This window comes from Vanacampus margaritifer, chromosome 11, assembly GCF_051991255.1.
Source record: "Vanacampus margaritifer isolate UIUO_Vmar chromosome 11, RoL_Vmar_1.0, whole genome shotgun sequence".
Taxonomy (NCBI): Eukaryota; Metazoa; Chordata; class Actinopteri; order Syngnathiformes; family Syngnathidae; genus Vanacampus; species Vanacampus margaritifer.
In genome coordinates this window covers 9873327-9900981 of record NC_135442.1, presented here as the reverse complement: position 1 = coordinate 9900981, position 27655 = coordinate 9873327, and the positions used below count along the sequence as shown (strand labels likewise).

Here is a 27655-nt window from a genome sequence, read left to right as displayed (position 1 = left end):
CTTAGCTTCACAACCTGGACTGTGAACGGTTAATGCCCCAAATGAGTGAAAGCTCATCTGTTGGCAGCGATTAACCCTTCCCATGCAGAACGCTCCTCAACCCACAAGCTTCCTCACACTGAATCTCATTTAACACCTGCTGTTGGCATCTCTGATCACTGGCACGTTAGAAATCTATTTACACCCTCACTGTTGCTCTACAGTTTACATTTGAACCATTTTTAAAACACAGCAAAGATGAGATAGAAAATGTATTTAAAAAAAAAAAAGTGTGAGTGGGAAGACAGCCAATCACAATGAATCAGGAAACAGGAAGTGGGTGGTGTCTGGTCGGTGCTGGATTTCACTTTCCTTTCTTTTTTTTTGTCCTTCCTCGGGTCTCCTGACGGCCCCTCACGACTCTTGCTGGAAATGTTCGGTTTAGGTGAACGGTATGGGATTTTTTAATAGGTTTTAGGTGAACTAATGAATACACACTCACATGCACCCACATACAAAAAAATAAAAAATGTAATTAAAATAAAAAATAAAAAAATAAAAAAGAGAGAGCAATGATGATGACATGTCAAATCGGTAAAATTACCGAATGAACAATACTGAGCTCTCCAGGGAAAAAATAAATAAATAAAAAATAAAAAGGAAACAGGAAGTAAGATCTGTAGTAATGGCTCAAGTTTATTCTTACAATCACTGTAAAACAATTGTTTAACACACACTCAATACTTACAATAACAATCTGACCACTAGAAAACGCTCATCATAAAACTAAAAGCTATCTTCCAATCAAATTTCCTACTCATACTCATTCATAACACATCGAACCATGCCTTGGAAAATCCAATCCTAAAGTCCAACAATTGCTAATTAGATATTGATCCCATTAAATCATTACAACAAGCAGCCCGTCTCTCACTACAGTATTCCGGCTCGCTGGCCTGCCGGGCATTCCTCCCTGAAATATTTCATCATGTCTGCCGTGTCTCATATGTCGCGTATAGCGTGCGAGAGTGCCAAACATCAGCCCTCACTTCGTTCTTTTCCCCCATTCTGTCCTTTTCTCTCCAGTCACAGCGTGCAGGCTTTTCTTACCATTTGAGGTTCGAATCAGCCTTGCCCTTGGCGCTAATGGCCGAGTGAGTGACAGCTTGGTGACAGGAAACAAATGCGAGCCTTCATCGCGCCGGCTGTCCACAGAACCACTCAGCGGCAGTACTCACAGTTGGGATGTGACGAGGCGGGGGGGAGGGGGGAACCTCGGGTGTCACAAAGCCCACTTTTCATTTACACAGTTGTTTTCACTCCTCGCGGACAACTTTCTTTTCCCAACAACAGTGATCGACTTCCCAGCTGCAGATTGTGGATATTAAAGTGGAAATGATGACTCGCTACTGGGAGGCTTTGATTTACCTCCGTGGGGGGAAGAGACCGCCGCCTGAGTCCGAGTTGGCTGTGATATACTGGACCACATTAGGTGTGTGTTTGTGAGCGCGGGCATGTGTGTTGAAGGACGGCAGTGTCAAGTAGAGCAAGAAAAATGTAAGATGTTAAACCCAAATTATGCAGTGTGTGCGCATGGGAATTGTACCAGTGTGACGGGGACACATCCACTTTTGGGGGATCTACAAAAAGCATCTGGCCAGGATGTGAAATTGTGAATTTCAATGGTACTGACTGTATTTTTTTCTTCTTTTACACAACTTGGAACAAGTAAAAATAGCATATAGCAGTTGGCGTGCATTTTTTCGGCAGGACGGTGGCTTATGTTTTTTTTTATTTTGCTTTAAAAAAAAAAAAGTATTTATCAGAGGTTAGTGCGTCAGTAAAGTTGACCAGTCTGTCATTCGTTGGCCCACCCATCCGTCGTAGTCAGCCCGTTTCTACGGCATCGTTATTTTACCCGAGCCTCCGTCGTCGCTAAATTACAATTCGCCACCGCTATTTTAGGACCGGTGCGTCAGTAACGCACTCAATCCGCCTTATATTATCTGTTATATTCACCGAACTGAATATATGACTGGATAGCCGATAGCTCATGCGCGCCGTGCAAGCCGTTGAAGCGACAGGGCGGCCATCTTGCTCCTCCCATCTCGCGAGCAGACTACTGTATAAACTATACGGTATACGTACGATTAGATTTATACGGCTTGTAGGCAGTTAATATAGTGCCGGGGTTGTGGCGGGGTGGTCACTATTTTTTAACAAGTAAAAGAAAAATATATACAAGTGGGCAGTATGTGCTGCTTTGAAGACACTCAGTTCCTTACCCCAATATTAGATTTGGCAGAGGCATATGATTTATACATGTATTTAGGGCAAGTTGTAAAATGTCTGAAGTCCTCTTGTTTATGTTTAAGAAATGTAAACATCATAAATCATGCTGTTTCTATTAAGTACTGTTTCACATGTCCAATTTCGATACTGTAAATGTAAAGGATGGTATGCTGAAAAACGTTTCTTGGGAGGGGCAATATGGCGGCCTCGCTCCTGCAAAAGTCTTGGCTTGTCGGCTATTCAGTCATATATTCAGATCAGTGGTTATATTCCTATTCTCTTCCCCGCATAGGACCCACTTAGCTGTCAACATGCCTGATGTAAAATAGCGCACCAAAAGAGCCCTTAGCTGTCCAACGACATGCCTGATGTAAAATACACAAATTCAGCACTAAATAAATGCCTGCATACGGTCGTCAGCGAAACGGGAGTATGTCAGTGACGGAAGAGTCTGTCTGATTTGAATCTGTGGCTGCAGAAGGAAAACGACTTGAACATTTACAGTAGATTAGTTCAAATAGTTGTTTTTTTTGCAATCCACCCTTCCAGTAAAGCAACATTATTGTGCAAAAACAAAATACCGTGATGGCTTGAGATGCTAGTTTGATTTGTTTCATGACCACGCTCAACATCTTTTCTTTGTATCTCAAATCATCTTTTATTCAATTTATATGAAAAATATTGGAAATGTAATCCGGCCTCTCAAAAAGTTTTTAGTAAAGTAGAAAAAATATCAGTCTACAATATTGTACGTTATAAAAACATACAGTATATAAATAGATATATAAAGAAATAAAAATGTCCACATTTATTTTAGCTTCAATTTAATGTACATTGTGTTGCTCCTTCTGGTGTGTACCCTTTGGACACCAGAGGCAGTATAACAAATACAAATGAACATAAAGCAGGTCTCGGGTCCTCATTGCGATACAGTAAAAGTTGTTCTTTACAGAGGATAAAGAATATATGTCTGCAAGTATGTTTTTAATGTCTTTCACAAATCCAGACATGCAATGCATATTTTTTTGTCGTTTACATTTTGTCACTAGGGAGGGTAAAGGAGTCTGAAAATGGCTGGCATTTATGTGTAGTTTGACTTATGACACAATATACTTATTCCATTTTCAACTCATCATTTTGACTCATGCCGAGTGGATTACTGCACCTGGAGACTATTCAAACACTGATTCTGACATGATCTCAGAAAGAAAAGGCCAGTATACATTGCTATATTGTCATAATTGTATTTTTGAACTCATCTTTCTTTTCAGCTCTAATTCATTCTCAGCATCTGACACCATAATGAGAGAGATGTTTTTTTCTTTTTCGATTCAGCGCGCCATTGTTGCTATAAATCAGCCCATTTTTATTCTACACCAGCACTCTTGTTCGAGACTAATGGACAAACGATCCCGTGTGGTATGCGGCATCCTTTTCCATCTCAACGCCAATCATATGCTACTCTTTCACAAGCCTTTTTTTTTTGCCATTGTCCCTTTTGGGTAAACGTTGTAAGCTTGGAATGAAGTCGCTTCGTGGCTCTTCAATGTCTGCATACAGTACTCTGTATTGACTGTAAACAAAGACGTAATGAGATGATCATTTTGGGGGCTGTTGATGCTGTTGTTCTGATCACAAGATAGATGGAAAAAGAAAACCTTTCACACATACATCCCAAGTTGGATGTGTATAAGGCAACTATCAAGTTTACATAAAGTGTTGGTGTTCTTTTTAATAAATTCATGTTTTTTATTGCACGACAAATGAGAGGCGGAGTGCAACATTGTTACTATAATTTTGATTGACTTGTAAGATTTGTTATTTAAAAAAAAAAAAGTGTGTCAGATTTGAATGCATCTCACTTCCTGGGCATTCGTCTGCAATTTTAGCTCACAGGGAGCACTCTGCACTCACAAATTTGAGTCATGGTCACGGTGTGGGTTCGATCCCCACCCCCTTCATTAAAAAAAAAAAAAGCCCAAAAGTTTGGGTTTTTCACTATTATTTACCATTATTTTAGTTTTATTTTCTTCCCATACATTAGGTCACTAACATAAAGACTATTGGACCTGATTTGTTTTACCTGTATGTATAATGTATATAAATCACACCTGTTAGGAATTAGATAGTTGATCTGCAATCTTGTAATGTAATGGAGTAATTGGGTTCAAATAATTCGAATTTCCATCAAGAGCTAAAAGACAAAAAAAACAACAACTTCATTTTATTTTTGTATGAATTACATATTTTGGCTTCTGCGTTAGCACTGCTGCTAGGGTGCAATAATCCTCACAGAAAACTACAATAATCAAACATACACTTTGCCACTCTGCAACATTATCCTTTTTGTGAATAACTCAAAAACCATAACGGACTTTATACACATGCATCGACACACCCTGTACGATTTATGTGAAAACGCAAAATCAGAACCTCAAATGTTGCTAATTCAATAGAAGCGCCTCCTCAGCACGCTGCACCTCAAGTGATGTTGAGATCCGGTTAGCATTCAAACCACGAGCCTCTCGGCTAGTTTAAAAAAAGAAAAAAAAGTCAGGTCATTATAGATTGCAATTTTTTTGCTTGGGTAAAACGAATACATGAAATCTTGATTACCCACAAGGCAGGCAACAGGGGCAAGACACCTTCAGAATAATTCCCTTCTTCTCGCGGTTTACTGGTCAGATCATACGCCGAGTAACCCTCCCCCTGTTCGTTTACATGTTGGGCCAGTCATGTCAGGGTCACTGCCTAATCACATTAGGGCCTGATCAAAGTTGCAAGAGCAAGAAGGGAGATCAGGAGAAGTGCATTTCTCACAGTGCGGGGATTAAAGCTCCAGCAGCATCCCAGGATCGAGTCGTATCCCACAGGTACCCGCCGAGGCTTCAGATGGCTGGTGGGTGTTGGACAGCCTGCTGAACCTCTTGTAATCTGGAAGACAGACTACTGAGGGCAAAGCCAAGCTACGTGTGCCCGGCCAGATAGATGACTGACTTGATAAAGAGGAAAAATAACATACCGCAAGTAAATCACTGCAGCAGAATGTGTGTGAGGTGACTGATCAAATGATCTCAAGTTTGGAGTATAAGGAAACAGGAGCGGTTCCGAGACACACAACGTTTCACACAGTTGCAGAGTCAGAGTGTAAGTGACATGTCGTCCATGTCACGCAGTCATTGCGATGTCACCAAACGAGACATAATCCCCAGGTTTAGTCGCAAATTTATTTCAGATAAAAGGTAGACATGACATGTACACCCTTAGGACATTGTCTCCGAGTCATAAAGCTGTCACACGGAATCAAGCTAACCAGATGGTTATGAAGTGAATTCTTGGAGCTGGAATCATCCTTGTCGTCAGGAATAAGATGGAGAAACTTTGCATCACAGGCCTCTCTGATTAGTTTAGTTTTTTTGACACACGTGTCTGAGGTAAATCTAAAAAAAAACTGGCGCGTGCCACCTAGCATTAGCGGTTAGCTGCTACAAACTACCACTGAGCCACTGGAGCCAGCAATCCATCAAACTTAAAAATGACAAAGCTTACATTTTAAGGCGTCTTGGGTCTTGCGTATCAATCAAGATTTGAAAGTATTTCACAGTTATTTAGGTGTTCTTCGTAGATGAATAAAATGTTTAATTATACTCCTGTTTACTTTTCAGTACATATGCTATAAAACTGGCAATTAAAAAAGACAAATTTCTACGTAGTGGTCCGCGGCGGAAAAAAGATTGGGCACCATTGCTTTAAATTAGCACTCTGGGTAAACGAAAGGTCATTTTTATTTGCATTCAAAACAGGCGGTTTTATGTTACACTGTAATTGCTATTATGATCATTTGCACTTAGTTTTCATGGTGTTAACCAACTGCACTTGGTGTCTGTTGATACAAAAATCGCAAAGCATCCGTCCGTAGATGTCTTGCCTATTGATTGAGCTACGGGAAAGGTACACAGACTATGAATCATGTTTTAGTTCCACCCTCAGCAGTGTCAATCCAAATTACAGCTTCAAGTGCTGATGACTCGGTTCTTGCGCGCCTTTTTATGGCCAATCGTCAAAATGATAAATCAAACGTTTACACCATGTTGTTGTGCCCACATAAGATAGTGTAAGGAAACGAAGGTAAGCGATGTAGCGACACTCAAATTCAGATTAGGACTAATTTGGGTGAATTCCCAAATAGAAGTTCAAAGTAGGGAATTCCTCCAAAATGGCTGCTCCAAGCGAAATCTACCCACACACACACACAGACTTTTTTTTGCTTTTCGAGAGGGGTCCACTTGAGTTGTTTTTGGGGTAACTTTCATATGGATCTCTACATACCATGCGATTCCTTGCTAATAAATCCATCCGCCAACACATTTCTGAATCAAACACACATTAAAGAACAATTACAATGTTATGGTTCTGGCGGATATGAACACATGACTGAAAAAATAAGAATTAATCCGTTTTCAAATTTGGTATCAGCCAGCCACCACACACGGCATTTATTTATTTATTTAGCTTGAAACATCAAACCAAAAATAATGGCTTGTGGCAACACAAAGCCCGCTGATTTCAACTTTCTGGTCGCTCGGCGCTCTGGGAATGTTTTCATGCCAGCGTCCTTTTGTGTTCCCGTCACACTAAGATTAAAATGCATTTGACAACAAACATTTTGACAGACCCAAAATAACAAATAATTCTACTGTTCACAAAAAACTTCTTAAGCAAAAAGATGCAATCCATTCATCGGCCGGGATAATAGTTGAGCCAGGCTGGAGTTTGCTCTACAGAGATTAGAACTCCAAAATGGAGTTGTATGGTACAAAGACGAACCATTACCAAAATGGTGAAAAGGATACAACTTTGAGAAGCAAGATCAACTATTAAACACAGTGGAGGAAATTAAATGGTCGTGCTATTCTACTTACAGTAAGTTAAAAAAAAAAAAAAGACTAGTTGAGACTTTAATAACAATGCTTTAACCATATGAACGAAACATTTAATGGACACAAAAAAAAAAAAAGCCTTAACTTGCAATTTTGTTAATATTACACTTTTGTCTACAGTTTGTGCATAATAACTGCAGCTGTCACGGTTCATGTTTGTTGAGCCGATATCCTTTTTCCCGGTGAATTCATTTGTATGATTTCAGTGAATCTAAACAAACCTAATAGCCAAATGTTAAGAACTAAGTGCTTCAATATGGATGGTTAATTTTAATTAAATTAATTTCACCGCAAGCTTAACCCTATTTCGTTGTGGTTACGCTCTATATAGCACGGCTGAACATTAAAAGATAATGACAAATGAGAGTCTAAGTCAGTGAATTTGCAAGTATGCATGAAAAACCCAAAGAAATAGAGTGCCTGATTGTAATCAGGAAAGGACTTCCATATATCCGTAGGAGAAAAAAAAAAAGTCTTATTAGATGTGATAAGAGGTATTTTTTGGCAGATAAGTTGTAGTTTACAACCCTTCGGCAGCAAGCTGGAAAGTTAATATAAGACAGGAGGCCGCAGATCATCATGACAGGCCGGCGAGACGGCGTAGTCAAATTCACGGCCTGATTTCCTGCACTGCTCATAGTGACACGAGAATCTTTATGATAGTGATCCACTCTGACGACAAACAGTAACAACCTCGGAGTTTGAAAGCGATTATCAGCCGGCGGCAGTAAACACACCACTGACATTTTAATCAAAAATCCCGATGTGGGATCCATTTAGATGCATTTCACATCTCTTGAAATACACAAAATATTCAACATGCCGTGCAGGGCCTATGAGATCTGCATTGAAAGAGCAACGTTAACCTTTTGTAAAAACTTGGCTTTGGCGTGAACCGAGCCGTCCAATGCTGCAATGTGCCATTAAAACGGCTGCATTGAAGAAGTGATGTGGGGAACGTGGCCTTTGCAGGCGTTTCATATTTCATTCATATCTGTCGTTTATAGTGCGCCTCCCGCAGACATCTGTCTGGAAGTTCTGTATGAATTTAAATCATTTCTTGTGTGCACGCAAAAATAACAGAGTGCTGTCAGTGTTTTTATTCGTATTAAACATATAAATCAACACACCAGTGAAAATATTCATAGCAGGCAGACAATCTCAATATCTAAAATCGGAATAATCTCTCAGAGTTCGGGTTGGTTTTCGTCTCCCCGGGCAGATGAATGCTACCATTTTTTGTTTTTTTTTGCTGCATGTGCTCACTAATCCTTGGGAGGCACAATCCAGGCTGAAATGACATGCTCATGCCAAACATCGCACAGACTGGACACCAGCAGGAGACACTTTTGCTGGGGCCAATTGATCTCCGAAGCAAACTGTCACCAAGTTTTTGCAGTCATGTATTCACCAGATTACACCGGCCTCGCCTTTCCGAGATACAATTGTGCGACTAGGACGACGAGCAAGGTCTTGAAGGACATTGGATTGTGAAACAAAACACTTGCTGGAACAAAGTATGTCATTGTGGCATATGAAAAAAAAGTATTGGGTACCCGATGCAGCCATTTTTTGTTTTTACATCTTAACTCTTTGACTGCCAAAAACGTTAAATAACGTTTAGTAAAATCCTATGGAGGAGTGCCAAAGACGTTAAAATACGTTTTTTTTTAACAGAGGTGAAACTAACCATTTTCTATTGTTGATTACTGAAAAACGGAATAAGGTAGAAACAAACTTTTTTTTCTGATGAAAGATGAGAGTCAAATCTTTCATTTGGTAGTATGTGTGTTTCCATAGTCCAAACACATAATTTTCTGTGGACCTTGAAAGGTCAGTCAAAAATGCTTAAATCGGCTGGCACCCACGGGATCCCTTTTCTGAAAACGTCTGGCAGTCAAAGAGTTAACCTATTGATGACAACTTTTAACCTTGCTCCTGAATGTGCTTTGTGACCATTTTGCTTCTCGGCCTAATTATGAAGTCTGATTGTGATTAGTGAAGAGGTTTAACATTTACAATTGTCTACTAAGACTGTTTTCTGAGGAGATCAATGCGGAAAAAGTATTCTTAATTTAAAGATGATGATTATTAGAGAAATAAATACCTTTGCACTAATACAGTCCCCTCCAAAAGTATTGGAACGGGCAAGGCGAATTCATTTGTTTTTCTTGTATACTGAAAACATTTGGGTTTCAGATCAAAAGATGAGACTTCAATTCGGAATTGCTGCTTTTATTTCATGGTATTTACATCTAGATGTGTTAAACAACTCATGGCAGAGCACCTTTTGTTTGAAGTCACCCACTTTTTAAGTGAGCAAAAGTATTGGAACGGACATTATTACATTACCTTAGAGTGAATAACATTTAATATTTGGTGAGATAACCCTTGCTTGCAATAACTATAGCCTGCAATCCATAGACTTCACATTCTTCATTTCAAATGCTTTTCCAGACCTTTGCTGCAGCCTCTTTCAGTTCTTGTTTATTTCCGGGGGTTTCCTCCCTTTAGTCTCATATAATATCTGTTCTAATACTTTTGCAAAGGAAAGGTGCTCTGTCATAAGTTGCTTAATTTATCTTGATCTAAATAACATAAAATTTCTAAACTTTTCTCTCATATTCATCTTTTGATCTAAAACCCAAATGTCTTCAGTATAAAACAAAAGCAAAGAAATTCACCTTCCTGTTCCAATACTTTTGGAGGGGACTGTAACTATCTCTTTGCATGGAAGTTGATATGAAGCTAACAATTACCGTAACACTCATTTGTATTTGAAATTCTGAACCAGTGCCACCAAATAACTTTTTACTAACTGCACCGGACATTTTAGCAGAGCTTATGCAAGAGTCTTAATCTTTATGACGCATTTTGTATTTGCTTATATATTAGGGACCTCTTGCAAGGTCCTTTTGTCCGCAGACCCCAGAATGATCACTCCCAAATGACACACCAATTCCAGCACCTTACACCGTTTGGATGGATGCGGTGTTTGTATTTATACGGTGGCATCTACTCTGTATCCAGGCGATGTCTGGCGAGATCAGGCCACAGTGTTGCATAACCTGCATTTGAAAGAGGCTTGGTTAAAGGTGACCTCTCCCGGGCATCATCACCAGCCTTCTGGATTATTTGTCACCGTCCAAGTTGTATTCTTAGAGCGGGCGGTCCAACGATTTAGTAATTCAGGAATGATTCAACATTTTTTTGTTGTCATCCAATTCAAAACTGAAAGATATAAATTCTTGTCAATTCTCTGCTCTTATCGTTATGCAGGAAGTAGAGTTTGAATCCGAAATTTGCTAATATCGATTGCGTCCTCGGCGAGGCTGTGCGATGCCATGGGGGAGAGCGCTTGACTGACTTGCAAGGTTAGGCAGAAAAGCAAGGAAATGAAGCACATGATGGCTGTATTTGGATGAGTTGGGCAGCATGCAGCAGGTGGGAACAAGAGGGGAAGCTCTAATTTGACGCTGTAGCCAGCTGGTGTTGAAATCGGGTCTGCGGACCACCTAAGTCGTCGCTCCGTTGCCCACTGAGGCCACCACTAAAGCTTATCTTTATTTTGGCTTTAGAAAGCTCACTGTTGGTGTACAATTGCAACATAATCAGGATAATTAATTTATTAGGAAATGATAAGGTTTCATGTTTTGGCAATTGATTCACTCGCCATAATGTCCCAGAAGTCTCTCAATGTCATGCTAATGAAATATTTAAGATCACCTAAACACACTAATTAATAGACTAAGGGCATGCTCTTCTGGCATGCATATTCAATCTGTCTCTTGGGACCGCTTTGGTCATAGTACACTACGCACACGGTATTTATTTCAAAATATTCTGCTAATTCTCTTTAGAAAGATAAAGAGAAGGTCACACACAAAAAAAAAAATAACACACTGATTTGTGAGTGAAGCCCACTGACATTTATCCCTTCACATGGACTTTCAAGTTCTGTTTGGAAAGATGCTGACAACCCCCCCTCGCCGCCACCGCCACCGTCACCGCCACCACCCCTTCCTTATTCTCAAAGCGAATGTCAAGGACGCACATAAACAGCAATGCCATACTTCATTACTGGTCCTATTTATTCTAAGGCGATGCCCTTATCACAGAGTTTGTAATTAAATGGATGAGACCGCGATTTGGAAAAGATTTGTCTTTTTTTTTTTTTATTGCCAACGTCCTGCGGGGGTTGTTTAATGGATGAGCCATTTGTCTTTTCCAGCCATGACGCCTGTTACATGCTTTGCTTGTAAGATCTGACAATTGCATTTTTGGAGAGGGGCTAATTATAGCAGCCTCCCATGAGTTGGCATTATACCGCAGAAGCACGCAAGCATCTGCGAGTCCAACAAATGACACACTGAGAAAGGCTATGTGGCATTCTACATATGTTCACTGGCACGCTTTGAAATTTACTAGGACGGCCACTGGCTTGTTCTGACATGACACCGAAAGTGTAAACTGATACTAATCATTAGCTATTCGCTATCACGTCATGTATAAGTCAAGACAATCGTGTACGTTCCATTCATGTTCTTTTCAGTAGCGGAGTTGCACATGCGCGTTTAATGTCTTGAAGTGTTTAATCAGCCGAGAGAAGAAAATGGCAGCTGTAGTTACCAGAATAATTCTGTAAAAAAAATTATGTGAAAATATAATGATCAAGATACTGAACCTCTAGTCAAGTAGCCCTGGATGCCGCCACGCCAGGTGGACTTAAACGTTTGACTCCGCCCACACGGATTTTGTGAAATGGTTTGAAAAAATTATTTAAGAAAAAAATTTGCAGATTTAATGATGCACCATTTTAGGACTTAAAATTCTTTTTTTTTTTCTTTTTTTTTTTTTTAACTCTGACTGCCAAAAACGTTAAATAACGTTTAGTAAAATCCTATGGAGGAGTGCCAAAGACGTTAAAAGACGTTTGTTTCAAAACAGAGGTGAAACTAACCATTTTCTATTGTTGATTTTTTTCTGATGAAAGATGAGAGTCCAATCTTTCATTTGGTAGTATGTGTGTTTCCATAGTCCAAACACATAATTTTCTGTGGACCTTGAAAGATCAGTCAAAATGCTTAAATCGGCTGGCACCCACGGCATCCCTTTTCTGAAAACGTCTGGCAGTCAAAGAGTTAACATTATGGAGCATCGAAAATTACAAACACTCAACCCTCAGTCAGCCGGGGCGGAGCTAACAAATCGGTTTGACGAAAGAGGTCGAAGTGCACTACTACATATCCCCAGCAGGTCGGTTGAGGTTGTGTTTCAAACAATACTGTAACGGTGACGTGGTAGGGTTATAGGGTTACGAGCGTTTACAATTTACTGGTATGTTTTTAATTTTCATTTATATTATTCACTCTGATTATAAAAGTATACCAGAGACAAAACCGCATTTTAAGGGTGACTACGGGGAGGCGTATTATACACGGTTGTGTGTTATTCACGTGATTTTATGGTAATAATTTTTCACCTGATTTTGACTAATGACATATCCCTTTATAATCACACGAACCACTTTAGGACTGTGGTACGTAATGTAAAAATGTTTCCCTAGCAAGTGTCCTAATGACGTATGACTGATCATTTGCTCTGATGTTAAGTTCCACTTTTGACATTGAGACACCTTTATGGTTGTAAAACTGGATCTGGCATAATTATAGTATTGAACAAACATGAAGTTCCAGAGCTGAAAGCATTTAACAAATATTGGCCAGTAGTAGGAAATAAAACACACAGCTCGGTAAAATAGCTTCAAAGGTTGGCACTGTATATATTATACAATCTATGGTGTCGGTAAAATGTAGGACAGTGGACTATTAATGTCCGAGGGAGTCCTCTCCTGGGGCCACAGTGTTGATCGGAGCAATAGGTCTCCTTCCTACTGGATCAATGTCAGCACAAATTTCAGATTACTTTCCTGATGCTCGCCAGGTTATCTGTGATTCAGCTTTAATAGGTTATTGAACGGAGCCAGCATTAAGGAAGCGGGGCCGTATTTCACATTATTGACAGTGAAATGTTTACTACTTTGTCATTAGCATGCATTAGGACTACAGAAGGAATCGTGACAACGACATCAGGGAACGGTTGCGCGTTTGTTTGAACAAAAAGACGTTCCTTTGGGAACACGCGAGCCGGGGACAAGAATACATGAATGAGTCGTCTGAACAAATAAAATGAAACTGAAAATAAGTAACGACAAAACAAAGCACAGCTGGACAGAACGAGTGGGAGTATGTTTAGCTCACTGGGAATCTCTGTGCTACCAAACTATAGAGCATGGGTTCAATCGCGGATGTTCTTGTGGCAAAATGGTTGGAGGTTTGGAACATTATTTATTTGGCAAGACAAACTTTTAAAAACACACTACACACTCACTCTTAATTTACCGTATTGTACAGGCGGTTAAAAGCGCAGCTAAACCCAAATCGCAAAGCTTTTGGTGATCAAACGAGCGGAGGCAAGCTGGAACCGTCTGCGCTAAATCTGGTGACATTTCACAGCATGCGAAGGTCGAGCGTTTTGTCAACACGGACACGACTTGACGGCCGAGCTGCCGACGCCACGTGAAGGATTTACCCTCCGCAAGTAAGTCAAACAAGACGTGGACAAAACTCAGTGCGGGAGGGATAAGCCGGCAAGTGAGAGGTTGAAGCTGAAAAAAAAGGGATGTACCCTGCTAGAGAGTGATTAAATTCTGCTGATTCACGCGTATGAAAAAGAACATTTCCATTTTAAGTAGAACTACTGCTATGCCTTACACATGCCCGCAAATTTGTCATAAATGATTAAAAGCAATCCCTTAACCACACTTGCCAATCTGACTTTATGTTGAAAGTGAAAACAAGTAAAACCAGGTTAAACCTAATCAGGGGAATGTCTTCAATTTGTATGCCAGTAGTAGCAATTGAGAAGAAAGAAGTCCGATAACAATTAGAAACGATGGAAACTCAATAACTGCCTGGTTTGCCGAATTTGACCGCTCAAAGCAGGACAATGAATAGTGTAAACACTAACCTTAAAGATCGCTCCATCCAGAGATTGAACCCATGGAATGGCATGCTTAAATTGGTTATAGACATTATTCATGTTGTTTGTGTTAATTAATGTTACACCTTGGATCTCTCTGCTTCCACAATTGTTTGCTGGGGAAAATCCTTTTAGCCATTTAATCAGATTAGATTCACTGAACTCACTGGTGTGACCAGCAGCACTACCGTGACGCTGTCAGGGAACGTTCTGCTATTGCTCAGGGGCGCATCTCGAATTTGAACTTTTGAGCCACTCAGCCCGCAATCCGAATGTAAATTATACAGTAGCTTGCATTTAAAAGTCCGCACAGACATTGATTTGACTTGATGAAATGGACTCCAGGAAGGGCAGTTGATGTCAAGCTTGGTAGGTAATGAGGAGTCTCGTAAATTGTCAAAAAAGGTTTGACACTGTTTAATAATGGTGCAGGGAGTCATGCAAACATATTAGACCAGGGGTCACCAACCTTTTTGAAACAATTTCTTTGGTATTGATTAATGTGAAGGCCTACCAGTTTGAAACAGACTTCTGACATTTGCTCAAATTACTGTTATCTAAATGGGACCTCATATTAACAATCCAGATTTATGAATGTGAAGACACTGAATCATGCTAATGAATTCTCATAATTCTCAACAGTTATTTAATGTTATATATCGGCTACCTGGTGAAATGACATTTTGGTGGCAGAAAGTCAGGTCTATAAAGTTACGCCTACTCGGACCAAGTTTAAATACTCACACAGATAATCTAGCGTAATTTTGGTGAATTTGATTCTGAGCCTCGTGGAACTCATCGTATTTTGATCATAAATATGACAACGACCCACAGCGAAATTACCAACACTCGGTCTAACATGCCACCACACAGACTTATGCTGTACTGGGTTTGCGCCAGTCCATTATTTCTATCTTTGCAAGTGTTAACATTTTCTAATGAACACTTCTAAAACATTCTTAGGAAATCCCAATGTTTAATCACTGGTGAGTTTTAGGGACCCACGGGCACCATCTTGGTAATTAGACCATTTTCAACATCTCCAAAATCCGCCTAATTAACAGACTTAAGACCGGAGTGTTTAGTTGTTAAACCTCAGGCTATGCAATAAGGTTGTCAAGAATTAACGTGATAGTTAACAATGTAACTTCTAACTCAATACAAGTCTGCCGAAAGCTTTGTGACCCTCAAAGGACAACATTCACGGGCCCTCATCTCAGGTGCTGGCAAGGTGAAGATTAGTGGGCAAGGGAGACAATTTGGAAAAACAGCTAAACATGGGAACGTCTATTAAACCCACACACAACAGATAGCGGTGTATAAATCCAGACAAAAGGAGCACAGATTTAAAACCTAAAAGCACAAGAAAACTCCAAAAACAAACAAACAAACAGATAGGTTGAGGTTATTGTGACTAACTGGCCAAAAATACCGCCACTAAATAAGAAATACTGTGAAATGCAGAAACTAGTAGTCCTTGAGGACCTTCAAACCTCATGATGCTTTTAACTTAAATGAATCATAATTTTCCTGCAAAAGTGTGTTCTTCCATAATACCAGTCAGTATTCATAACTCAATCATTTGACCTTAAATGCATTTCCTGCTGACCTACATTTGAAGCCATGTCGACATCATCGCACAGGAGTGTAGCTTCAGGTGGTGTACGCTTCAAAGTCATCCGGTGCACGTTGAGAATCTGACAAAATATCACACCTGTCATGACGCTTTAATATTTGGCCCGCGTGGAGTTCAAACCTTGTTGGGCGTTATCTGTAGCTGGCACTAATGCCGGCAGAAAGGCACATCGAGACAGAGAAGGATGTTAGGATTAATTAGTAAAAAGGCAAGCGTCATGTCCGACGGTATGACTGACATCAGACATAAGTCTGAATAAAGGCCAACCGTCCAGTCAAGCAGACGCTGTTTGGACTACAACAGGGTTATTCACAATGACATTTGGGATGTACGTTATGATTTTTTCCCCAGTGGTTAAATTTAATTTAATCCCAATCACATACTGACTACGATGTGTATGTCTCAAATTGTTTTTTTTTGTAGGAAAATATACAATCAGTAGGAATAGCAAATGACATATCCTCCCCACCATAAAAGAAAGTTACACATACCCATTTTTAACATCTTAACCGAAACCTGGCCTGGTGAGTGATGTGAGAGTTGCCGAAGTACCTTTTAGCATTAGCTGCTAACTGGCTAACCATTACCCATGTAGCTCGTGTCTGGACGTACTTATTACATCTTTATTTTTGCTACTTTTATAAAAAATAAAGCAATTACTGGCAGCTGTTGATGTTTGACCACCTGTGGGGTTCATTACAATAGGTTCATGCTATGTTGTATTAGCTAACAATGTTTACATTAACTTGTGTTGCCAATCATAGTCGTAGTGTTGTGAAAGCCAGTTTGTTTTTCAGTAGATACACTTTGTTATCGTCTTTTGAAGTGTGAAATGATCCCCAAATTTTGAAATGATCTGTCTTTTACGCACTCTTTCCTCACTTTTAACACACCACATCACAGGATAATCGGTCAGGATGATCGTAAGGACAGGCCAATTACTGAAAAGTGTGTACTAAAAATTTTTTTGGGGGGGGTGGGGGGCTCTACCTGTTTTTTTCCCCTTAAGAAATCCTGCTGAGAAATATAAATGAACCAGCCAGCACAAAATATGTCTGAAAATTGGGTCAAACATGGTTCAGAATTCCCCCTTTTTAACGAGGAAAAAGCCAGTTTCAAACCTCCCTGTTGTTTCATTTATATTTTTAATGTAGTTGCATCAAAGCCTTTTCCCCCCCTTGTCGTCTGTTGAATCCGCAATAGAGTTTTGTTAGTTGTTAGTGTCCTCGGGTATTGTTTATCATTTTCTTTCCAATTTTTCTTTTTTCATGATATCAATTTTAACAGTTTTCCTACAGAGTGCATAACATCACTCCTAACGGTAACAAGCTTGCTTGTGTCTGTCACCTTAAAAGCAAGTTAAAAACATATTTTTTAGGGATTAAAAAAAATTAAATAAAATTAGAGACGCAATGTTATCTTTGTTATTTCTGAGAACAAACTTTTATCAACATAAAACACTGTATTAAGTTAGATTAAATCACATTCCGTTTATTTGTATTAAGTGAAATTATTTCGTGAGTAACCCAGCTGCATACGCTATTCCCCGCAAAGTAATTAAAGCATACAAGCAAGGGAAATGAGGAGGCACGGACTCATTATGTGGCGGTCGTGGCCTAAAAGCAAGCTTGGTTAATTTTTCACGGGAGTTTCCACTAATGCTTTCGAGACTGAGAAACATGACAAAATAATGGCACACTTAAACTGCCAGCTAAGAGGGAAAGTCTATTTAGCCAAAGGCTTACATAGTGACAATTATCTCCACGATGACAGCTGCTTATCATTGTTACTGCAAAGAAAAGAATTGGAGTTCTTCATTAAATGATTGTGAATGTCTCTCGAAAAACAATATTTGTGGGACTCCCCCCCCCCCCCCTGCCGTAATCCTCATGTTCATAATAAGAGGCCCTCGTGAAACTGTTTCAATGTGAGGGCTATGGTACAAGATCCACCAAATAACCTTTCAGAACTATGAGTCAGTCAGGCTATAGTTCTGTAAAATATTTATAAAATGCTAAAAGCACACGTGGACAATAACTGAACGAATGATGACGCCAATAAAAATCATACTGCATTTTGTGAGCTCGACTGAAAGCACTGTAACTTTTCTAAGAAATATGCTCAGACCTTCAAATGCGCACTGACGTCCGATTCTGTGGGAAAGAACTTATTTATTTTCAGATGAGTTGCTGAATCTTTCAACCTGAATGAGGAAAACGATCTTGTGATTGTGGCAAAAGTTTATAAGCGTTACTTTGCAAAGCAAATGGACTTTTTGTTATTCTCTGCTTGAGAAATGTGACACTTGTACATTGTAACTTTTCCAAAGGCAAGACTACGCTATTTTCTTTTCAGTAGGATATAAAGCGCAAATTAAGCCCAATTTTTAGTCAGTGACTCACATTCTGAGTTGTGCTACGTGTAAAGACTAGCCATGTAAAAGCGTCTTTTTTCCTAATCAAACTGATCGGAACACAGGGCGTTCCGGGACGACAATCGTAAACTCTAGCTCAACTTTTTGTAGCATCAGACGGACATTAGTGGGAGCGATCTAGAGTGCTTTTGATCCTATTTGGCATACAGAAGTTTTTGTGTTGTTTGGCTGCCCTCCTATCAGATGGTGTTCCACAGGGTTCAATTTTGGGGCCCCTGCAGTTTTTTTTTTTTTTAGCCATTTCCCTTACTGCGCATGCAACAATGGATCAATGGCGTACACAAATGACATTGTGCAGATAATTAAGTTTCCAGCACACATCAAGCTAAAATCAAAAGGGGATCATGTTGCATTGTGTAGTTTTTGGCTCAAAAGATATACTAACTTCAACTTGTGTCAAACATGCATTTCTACCATTTACAAGACTTGAATTGAAGGATATATTTTTTAAAACCGTACAGTGTATTCCCAGTGGAACCGTACACAGTGAATCATTTCATATTTCAGCTCCCTGTGAGCAAAATAAAGTGTATACTGATCGATTCCACATATACACTGAAATAAACAGATTTTTTTTTTCCACGGGAGCAAATTTGTCACCATTGCTTCTATTAACCACCGCACCCCGAGACCGATCCCAAAAGCAAAGCGGGGGATAATTAGTCACTCTTGTCTCGGAGTAGGAAGGGCTGGGAAGCGACGTGACTGAAGGAAGTATCGATCCCTCGGAAAGGGAGAGGCGCAGCGTCGGGAGTCATGATCAATCTTGAAAGCCAACTCTCAATCTGTGAGGAAACCCGGGTGTGTTATATGAGGAAACATTCTCTCTGCCATACACACGCGATACACCTTTGTGTGCGTGTGTGTGCAGGAGCGGGCCCATTAACACTCCCAACAGCCTGCTGTATGACTTGTCAGAAAGAGACAAATGTCTGTGTGACTAAAAGACTCCCTGGGGTTATATGGAAAGGGGGTGGGGCGCTCAGAGGTACCACCACAGCATTGCAAGCCGTTATCGTCCGCCCTTCTCATCCAACTAAACACTTCAAGTCGCCACTGAAAATGTCAAGCCACCCCAAATGGCAAAGCAAATATAAACCGTTTGCATATCGTTGCGATTTTATCACAGGTGGTATTCATCTGATAAGACAGGGGAGATGCATATCAGCGGGAGCGGTAATTCATCTTTCTGTGATATGCTGGAGCAGCAGGAGGAAGTGCAGAGGGTTTGGTGCAAGTTGCAGAGGCAGCAGTCCTCCTTTTGAGTTTGTGTTGTTCACTTATTGCACAAAGGAAGCAGGTTATGGCCTGGCTAATGTTTGTCTGTCTGCAGACTTAATACATGAGACTTGGACTGGAGGGTGCAAGAAGTGGGCAAAAGACCAACCCATTTAGTTTTAGAGGAAAGCAGCAAAGGGCGTGATGTGTCCAATGTCATTTGGGCAATGGAAGGTTTCTGTGTCTTTTTTTTTGTAAGACCCAAATTAAGAGTGTTTGGCCTCGGCGGATGTCTGTGGGCTACAAAATACCATTTGGAATCATGTTTTTTTTTTTGTGTTTTAGTTAACAATCTATTACTTTCTGGACAGAACAAAACACATTTTTTACCTTTCACTTTTGTTACTTCTGGTTAATTTGCTCACATGGCTTGAGAACAACTAACTGACTGATCTCCATGAATTTTTTAAGAGGAGGCTTGCATGGACCTCAGAAGGACAACTTGGGTTTTGGTGCTGAAGGTATTATTTGATTACTATATTAAGTGTAATCTTTGCGTGTTCAAAAATAATTGAAAAATGAGATCTGATGAAGAAGCCTTCTTTATAAAGAATTTATTTTAAGAGCTCTTAAAAGACACAAGAGTAAATGCTTACATTCCAAAGGTGATGTTAAGCCTCGAGTGTGTCAATATGAAAACACACAGTCGCTTTATAGATGAAAAAAGCATACTCCTCCTCTGAGGCTGGACAAAGGGTTAGTAATTATAATAGACAGACAAGTGATTTACTGACATGTTTACTCCAGTTCCGTCCAAAGCCGGAAATATATGATTAGACAGGTACTACCATGCGACCTAGACTCCCTCAGACCCACAGTGTTATCACCATGAGAACTTGAGAACATGCCTCCCATGTGCATTCCTATCTCACCAGCTGGAAGGGAGTGAAAAGTATTATTCATTACAATACAGTTAATATGTCCAATATATTTCACACAAACATTATCACAGTTATATGGCATCTATATACTATAAGTAGATTCATAAACAGTAAAAATATGCATAGAAAATGTTAAATGTCTTCAGTGCAAATCTAATCATTTATATTCACCTTTAATTAAGTTACAATTTGTTGACATTGGGACGGAGCCCAACATCAGATTCAACAGATTGGATTTAAATTCAGAGCACTTTGTAATCCACACTGAACAAAACAGGCCTGGAGCTAACCTGTCCATAATTGGCACTAGTTGCTAGGCTACCAAACAGGTAGTAGCCTGGTGCCTTTTCACGCCAGTTTAAACGTCAAGTGGTTACAATTAACGAGGAGGAAGGGGTGAGAGACAAGTGGAGCATACGGTATGTGGCTATGCTACATTTCATGTGAAGCTATATTATATTATTTTAACACTAGAAATGTCTAGCATTAAAAATGCTAAAATCACGTTTCGACCACAACTTGGTGGAGATCACAGTCTTGTGTCCCAAACATCGGGACTCTGTATTTATTAATATTTCCTCAATTTTCTCCATGTTGTTTATTGTACAGCTCTGGCCAAATCTCTTATTGTTGTTAACACTCTTTCTCAATTCAGGCATGCTAGCTGTTAGCGCTACTATGGCAAATGCCCACACAGCACATACACAATGAATGGGTTGGTTAATGGAGCACTACGCTCAGCTAAGTGCAGTGTGAAAATTGTATTTTCAGGGTTATTCGCCTTTGGTTGTTCCATGCTTTTCTCATTCCAGTCATGCCCTCCATTTGAAACAGTTGGCACATTTTCATTAATTTCTACGATCGCATTGTTTGGGTGTTTATGAAAACATTGAGGCGCGCTAACGTGTTTGGAATTTCACCACACAAATGACGCCAATTTGAGTGTAATAGGAAACGGACGAGGGAAATATGAGAAAGAAACCTGTAGTCACAGTGTGGGTGTGCGCGTGTCATGTTTGTTCATGTCTGGGATGGTATATTATTGTTGCCTCCGGGGTTGACGTGCAGCTCACATGACGTTACATATTAGGCTGCAAAGACACGCACACACACACGGTGCAGTGCAAGTGTAGACGCCTAATTGACAGGCTGTTGGGGACCGAGCCAGGCCGGATAGCCAGTCACTTTCACGCTCCCACCCTCATCGTTACCCACCGACACGTGTGTTTGTGTGTGTGGGGGCGTGTTGTGGAGTAGTGTGGATGCATTGAACCCACTGGGGAAGTGCTTGTCACTCTTACACTTTTCCGCTCATGTACATGGCTCATTGGACACGCACACACATACGCGCACAAACCACACACTTGCTATACTTACAGACATGTTCAGAATGTGTTTCCCGAGGTAATAATAATAACCGCATGTTACTTTCCGCACCCAAAAGACGCAATCTGCGTGCATTTTGGATAGCAGGTACACATTTATAACATTCACCAAGGATGAGTGAGCATAATTGCTCATCTGAGCGAAGGCGCATTTGTTTTTTCTTATGCCCCATAATCAATGCGGCTTGTTGGTGTGAATAATTCTTTTAACGGTCTCTGCAAATAAAAGTGTGAATTAGGCTAAATAGGAGTTGCAAACCTGCTAACCTTGGAGGAATTGTAAACATTAATGATGATTAAATAGTAGATCACTGCATTATGTAAGCTTTCGAGTTGCTCAGAATTGTGTGTGTATTTGTGTGCAATTTCAGTTAATTATTTAATTAGAGAAAAACAATTTAATTACACTTTTCTATTCTGCACTTGAAGCGCCAAACATTTTCTTAGAGCCCAATTTACAGTAAAGCCATATAGAAAGAAACTCTGAACACTATGAAGGAACTATGCTGCGCTGTCATTGGTTAAATCCACATCACATGAATTATGGACGCTACAACGTTAACATGCGACTCCATTTCATCCATGGGTCTGCTGGAGCTTTTGTCAGTTTTTGTCCTTTTGTAAGTAGATTTTTGGCGATTTTTCACTAAATGTTTTGTTGTGCATCTGTAGTTTGTTTTTAGACATTTTTAGCATCACTGCTTTAAACAGAAGACTAATGATATTTTTATTTTGTGTTTTTTGGGGTGAATAAAGTTTTGGTTATTTTTTTTAAAGGAGGTTGCAATTTTATTACAGGACCGGTGTCAAAGTCAAGGCCTGGGGGCCAGATCTGGCCTGCCACATTTTTTTACGTGGCCCGCAAAAGAAAATCATGTCTGTCAACTTGCATGATTCTTGACAAAATCTCTACCAAAATTCCAAATTGTATAATGATTTTAAAAAATAACGTTGACATTTTTCTCAGATTTTTGGTTATCTTTTCTATAGCAACTTGAATAAACTATTATCCTTTACTTTTTCCCCCCCCCTTTTGTGTACAGACGCTCCCCTACTTACGAACATTCGAGTTACGAACAACGGTACATACGAACATGTCTGCGCGCATGCGCGCATGTCAAAAAATGTTCGGAAAGAGATGCTGTAAGTTCGATTTTTTACTGCGCACCTTTTTCCGAGTACTGTAGTGCTTCTTTCCGCCGCTAATACCGACGCTTGGCGCTGTGAGAGCTCACCCAGCATTGGAGGCTCAGCAACGTGTCGAGGAGGAGGAAGAAGAAGAAACGCCTGTCGCTCATAGATAAAGCCATCGCACTCTTCGAGCAGCAAGACCCAAATATTGAACGTTGCACAAAGGTTGCAAATTAATTGAATGATGCCATTGAGTGCTACCGCATCATTTATGATGAAAAAAGAAGAAAACTGTGCAATCGTCGTTAGATCGCTTCTTTCGGCCAGTTTCTAGTAAATCCTCCAAGGAAGATACTCATCAACCCTCATCTTCTTCTCCTCGACCCTCAACTTCTTCCTACATTGAAGTTACGGAGGAGGAACTTTTGAAGCCCATTCCAGCGACGACGAAGAACCTCTCATGATATAAAATCCTCCTCTTCCTCCTCCTCCATCAAATCCTTAAGCATCGAGTACATCTTCCAAAAGTAAGTTAAACTTCATTTTATTTATCTTATTACGTACATGTACATACTGTGTGTGTCTCTCGCTCTCTCTCTCTAACATACGTAGTACAGTACTGTACGTATTCTCTTTAAACATAAATTATAATACAAAATATAGCACTGAAGCAACTTACGAACAAATTCACCTTACGAACGACCGCTCGGAACGTAACTCGTTCGTAAGTTGGGGAGCGTCTGTATATCTAATATGATTAGACGATTAAAGTTTTTGGGCTTCACATAACATAAAACAACACACAACGCCCCTCTGAGGGAAGCTGTAACTACAATGTGGTCCGCCACAAAATTAGCTTGACACCCCAGATTTTCTTTTTAAATTCAGCTTTGAATTGCAATGTGATATGGCGAGTGAGGGAGTGGTAGCCCTTGTAGTCTATTTATTGGCCAACATCTATTTGAATTGAAAACAGTGCTTATTATCTTATTGATTAAAATTCAATTAATTAGAAAGCCTCTAATTAAAGACATTGTCTTAATGGAGTCTCACCAGTCGTCATTAGACATTACTTTGTCGGGAGAAATGTGCTTAGAGACCCTTAAGTGCTCCACTACAACCCGCTGCTTCAAACAGGTGACATTTTGCGCAATTTCGAATAATGCTTGACTCCACAATGTGTGCTATAGAGTTTGAAAAGCAATCAAAACAAAAGTTGTTTTTGGAATCTAAACATTGTGAGTGAAATGGTGATTTACTTGAAGAGCGGTTCTCACTCTCACCACAATGAGGGAAAAAATGGAGCCCATATTATTAAAATAACAACAACAAACAATGCCTTGAGAGTAACAATATGTTCTGTCAGTTCCCTTCAGAGGCAGCGAGAGCAGCACAAATGTGAACCCAGATTTGAATAGATTACCTCGCAAACTACCTCTTAGCTGTTTAGTTAGCTCCATGAATATATGCAGAAGGGATCTGTCCTTGCTGAGAGCAAAATCTAATAATGCATCAGCAAACACAACTAGGAGTCAGAGCAAACCAATCAAGAGCGCTGTCCAGGAAAGAAAAAAAAAAAGAAAAAGAAAAGAAACGCCAAAGGGCTTGCAGCTCATCTTTCTGACAGCTCCGCACAATAGATTTACAATTAAGCCGTGTTAGGCCGGGAAGAAAAGTATTCTATTTATTCATGGCTCGTTGAATCCGCTTTTATCTTGTGTGATTAAACAAAGTCAACAATGTCATCTGTTATTAAAAAGAAGACCTGTATTAAACAATCAAAATGAAGAGAAAAGGTAAAATACATCCATTTTGCGTGGCAATGTAGTCCCTTCCATAAATTAGAGCAGCGAGACAAAGAGGGAGGAGGGAAACATCTCAAATATGATCTGGATTATTACTGAGTTCATTACTTGAATCAGGTGTGTTGGAGGACGGAAACACTTCAAATATGATCTGGATCATTAATGAGCTGATCATTTGAATCAGGTGTGTTGGAGGAGGTAAACATCTCAAATATGATCTGGATCATTAATGAGCTGATCATTTGAATCAGGTGTGTTGAAGGAGGGAAACATCTCAAATGTAATCTGGCTCATTAATGAAACCAATCATTTGAATCAGGTGTGTTGGAGGACGGAAACACTTCAAATATGATCTGGATCATTAATGAGCTGATCATTTGAATCAGGTGTGTTGGAGGAGGTAAACATCTCAAATATGATCTGGATCATTAATGAGCTGATCATTTGAATCAGGTGTGTTGAAGGAGGGAAACATCTCAAATGTAATCTGGCTCATTAATGAAACCAATCATTTGAATCAGGTGTGTTGGAGGAGGGAAACATCTCAAATATGATCCTGCCACTATCCTGTATGTTTTAGATGGATAGATTTACAATTAAGCCGTGTTAGGCCGGGAAGAAAAGTATTCTATTTATTCATGGCTAGTTGAATCCGCTTTTATCTTGTGTGATTAAACAAAGTCAACAATGTCATCTGTAATTAAAACGAAGACCTGTATTAAACAATCAAAATGAAGAGAAAAGGTAAAATACATCCATTTTGCGTGGCAATGTAGTCCCTTCCATAAATTAGAGCAGCCAGACAAATGTTTGCAGACTGTGAGCTGTTTATTAATATGCACCTTTTGAAATGGACGGAGACTAATGGCTTTCTGCCATGAATAATTCACTTAAAAATAGAATGTAAAAAAAATCTGACATGATTTAAGAAATAATAATAAGTCGTCTATAATATAGGTCCCTCAGCAGCAGCACATCCATGTGGCTGTTGTCGAAATGAAACATCTGGCGCACCCGTAATGATCAATAGGGAGAAAACACATTCCAACAAGCCAATCCATGAAGTGCTTCCCCGTGAGGGTAGAAGTAATGGCTGAGGTGCAATGGGTTTGTGCACAAGTTTGGATGTGATTAATAGGGCATCACCACTAATAATGACTTCCTTCTATTTCCCGGCTCATAACAAATGGCATGAAAGCGGTTTTAAAAAATAAATAAATAATCCTACAAAACACCCATGCTTTCTGCTCACACTGTTCCCTGACCATGCTGCCCGTAACACTTCAGCCACGTTTCCCAAGTCCGAACTCGGAGTAAGTGATTTGTCAGGCAAGTAGCCTGTAACAAATCTAAGCGACAGCCTCCCAAAAAATGCAGATACGCTCGATCACGAGGCTGACAGAGAGGAAGGAACAAGCAGCTTCGGGATCCCACGAAGTCACCCGGAGTCCAAGAAAGTGCTAATAGACGCTTCACTGACTGACATGTGACTGACATTTACGACATGACGCATGCTGGAATACGAGTGGGGAGGATACTGCTTATGGCACAATATCAAACTTTAAAGCAATATTGTCACTACAAACTGCTTTTTCTCCCTTGCGAGGGATCGTATGCACTTTAGTCTGTCGCTACGTCTAAAAGACGCAATTACCTGCGACGTTAGGTAATCCCCGTTTAAGAAACGGACGCGCATGAATAAGAAAACGAAAAATAATGAATTATTTGTGTGTCATTTAAAAAAAATAAATTAAAGGCAGTGCACTGGCTTCGCCGTATCAATATTGACTTGACACAAGCGCTAAAGCAATTGCATATTCCAAAAAGATGAAGGAATCCATCTCCTGTGAGGATAGTGCCTTTAATAACTACTGTCAAAAACAACAAGAAACTCTCTCTCTTTCTTTCTCTCTCTCTCCACCACACACCAACACTCACTCGCGCCCGTTCGCACGGAGATTGTTTCATCCCTTTTAGTCAATCTGGCTAATGCAAAAATCATGTATATCTGTCTTTAAATATTTAAACTCAACAGCAGCGCGATTGAAACACAACGTTGAAGACACATTACTCTCCTCTCAGAAGGGAGAGAGAGCGCAACGGAGAGAGAAAAACACGAGACAAGGCTATTTTTGACGACAATTTTATTTGCCGAGCACTCTCGGTGCGAGGAGGCAGCATCAGAGAAGGCTGAGCTGGGGGGGGGGGGGGGGGGAAGCACGCGCATGCCACGTACGGCAGCTTTTTGTTTTGCTCTTTTGATAGCAGCCTCAGATATTTGTCATAGTTGACGGCGGCGTAGATTGAAACGCTCAATTGGAGTGGAAACGCTGTTGCTGCGTTAAACTTAGTGAGACGAGAGGTGGCTCACTGATGGAGCTTGAGTCATGAATCATGTATGAAGAAACGGATCATAGGGACGCACACACACACACATATAAGTGATGTCTCCCTTCCCTTCCACGTGAACTGGTTTTGTATGAACAGGATGAGACTTTCAAAAACTGTGTGCCATTAAAGCACAAGTGTCAAACTCCGGTTCTTGATGGCCACTATTCTGCATCATTTGGATATTTCTCTCCTCCAACACACCTGATTCAAATGATCAGCTCATTAACAATCCTGATAGTTTGAATCAGGTGGAGGAGCTCATTAACCTGATCAACTTGTTAATAATTCTGATCATTTGAATCAGGTGTGTTCGAGGATAGATAATGATTAGGACATAGGTGTCAAACTCCGGTCAGGTTTTGAAGGTTTCCCTCTTCCAACACACAAGCAGATTCCAATCAGCAGGATCGTTATCAGCCTTATGCAGAGCTTGCTGATGAGCTGATCATATATCAGCTGTGT

General features: G+C 40.1%; 1 protein-coding gene across 4 annotated transcripts in view; it reads right to left on the bottom strand.

Annotated features, from left to right (window-relative positions):
• Nucleotides 1–27655, bottom strand: part of asic4a (acid-sensing (proton-gated) ion channel family member 4a) — a 186075-nt gene that overhangs the window by 62509 nt on the left and 95911 nt on the right. The window lies entirely within an intron of this gene.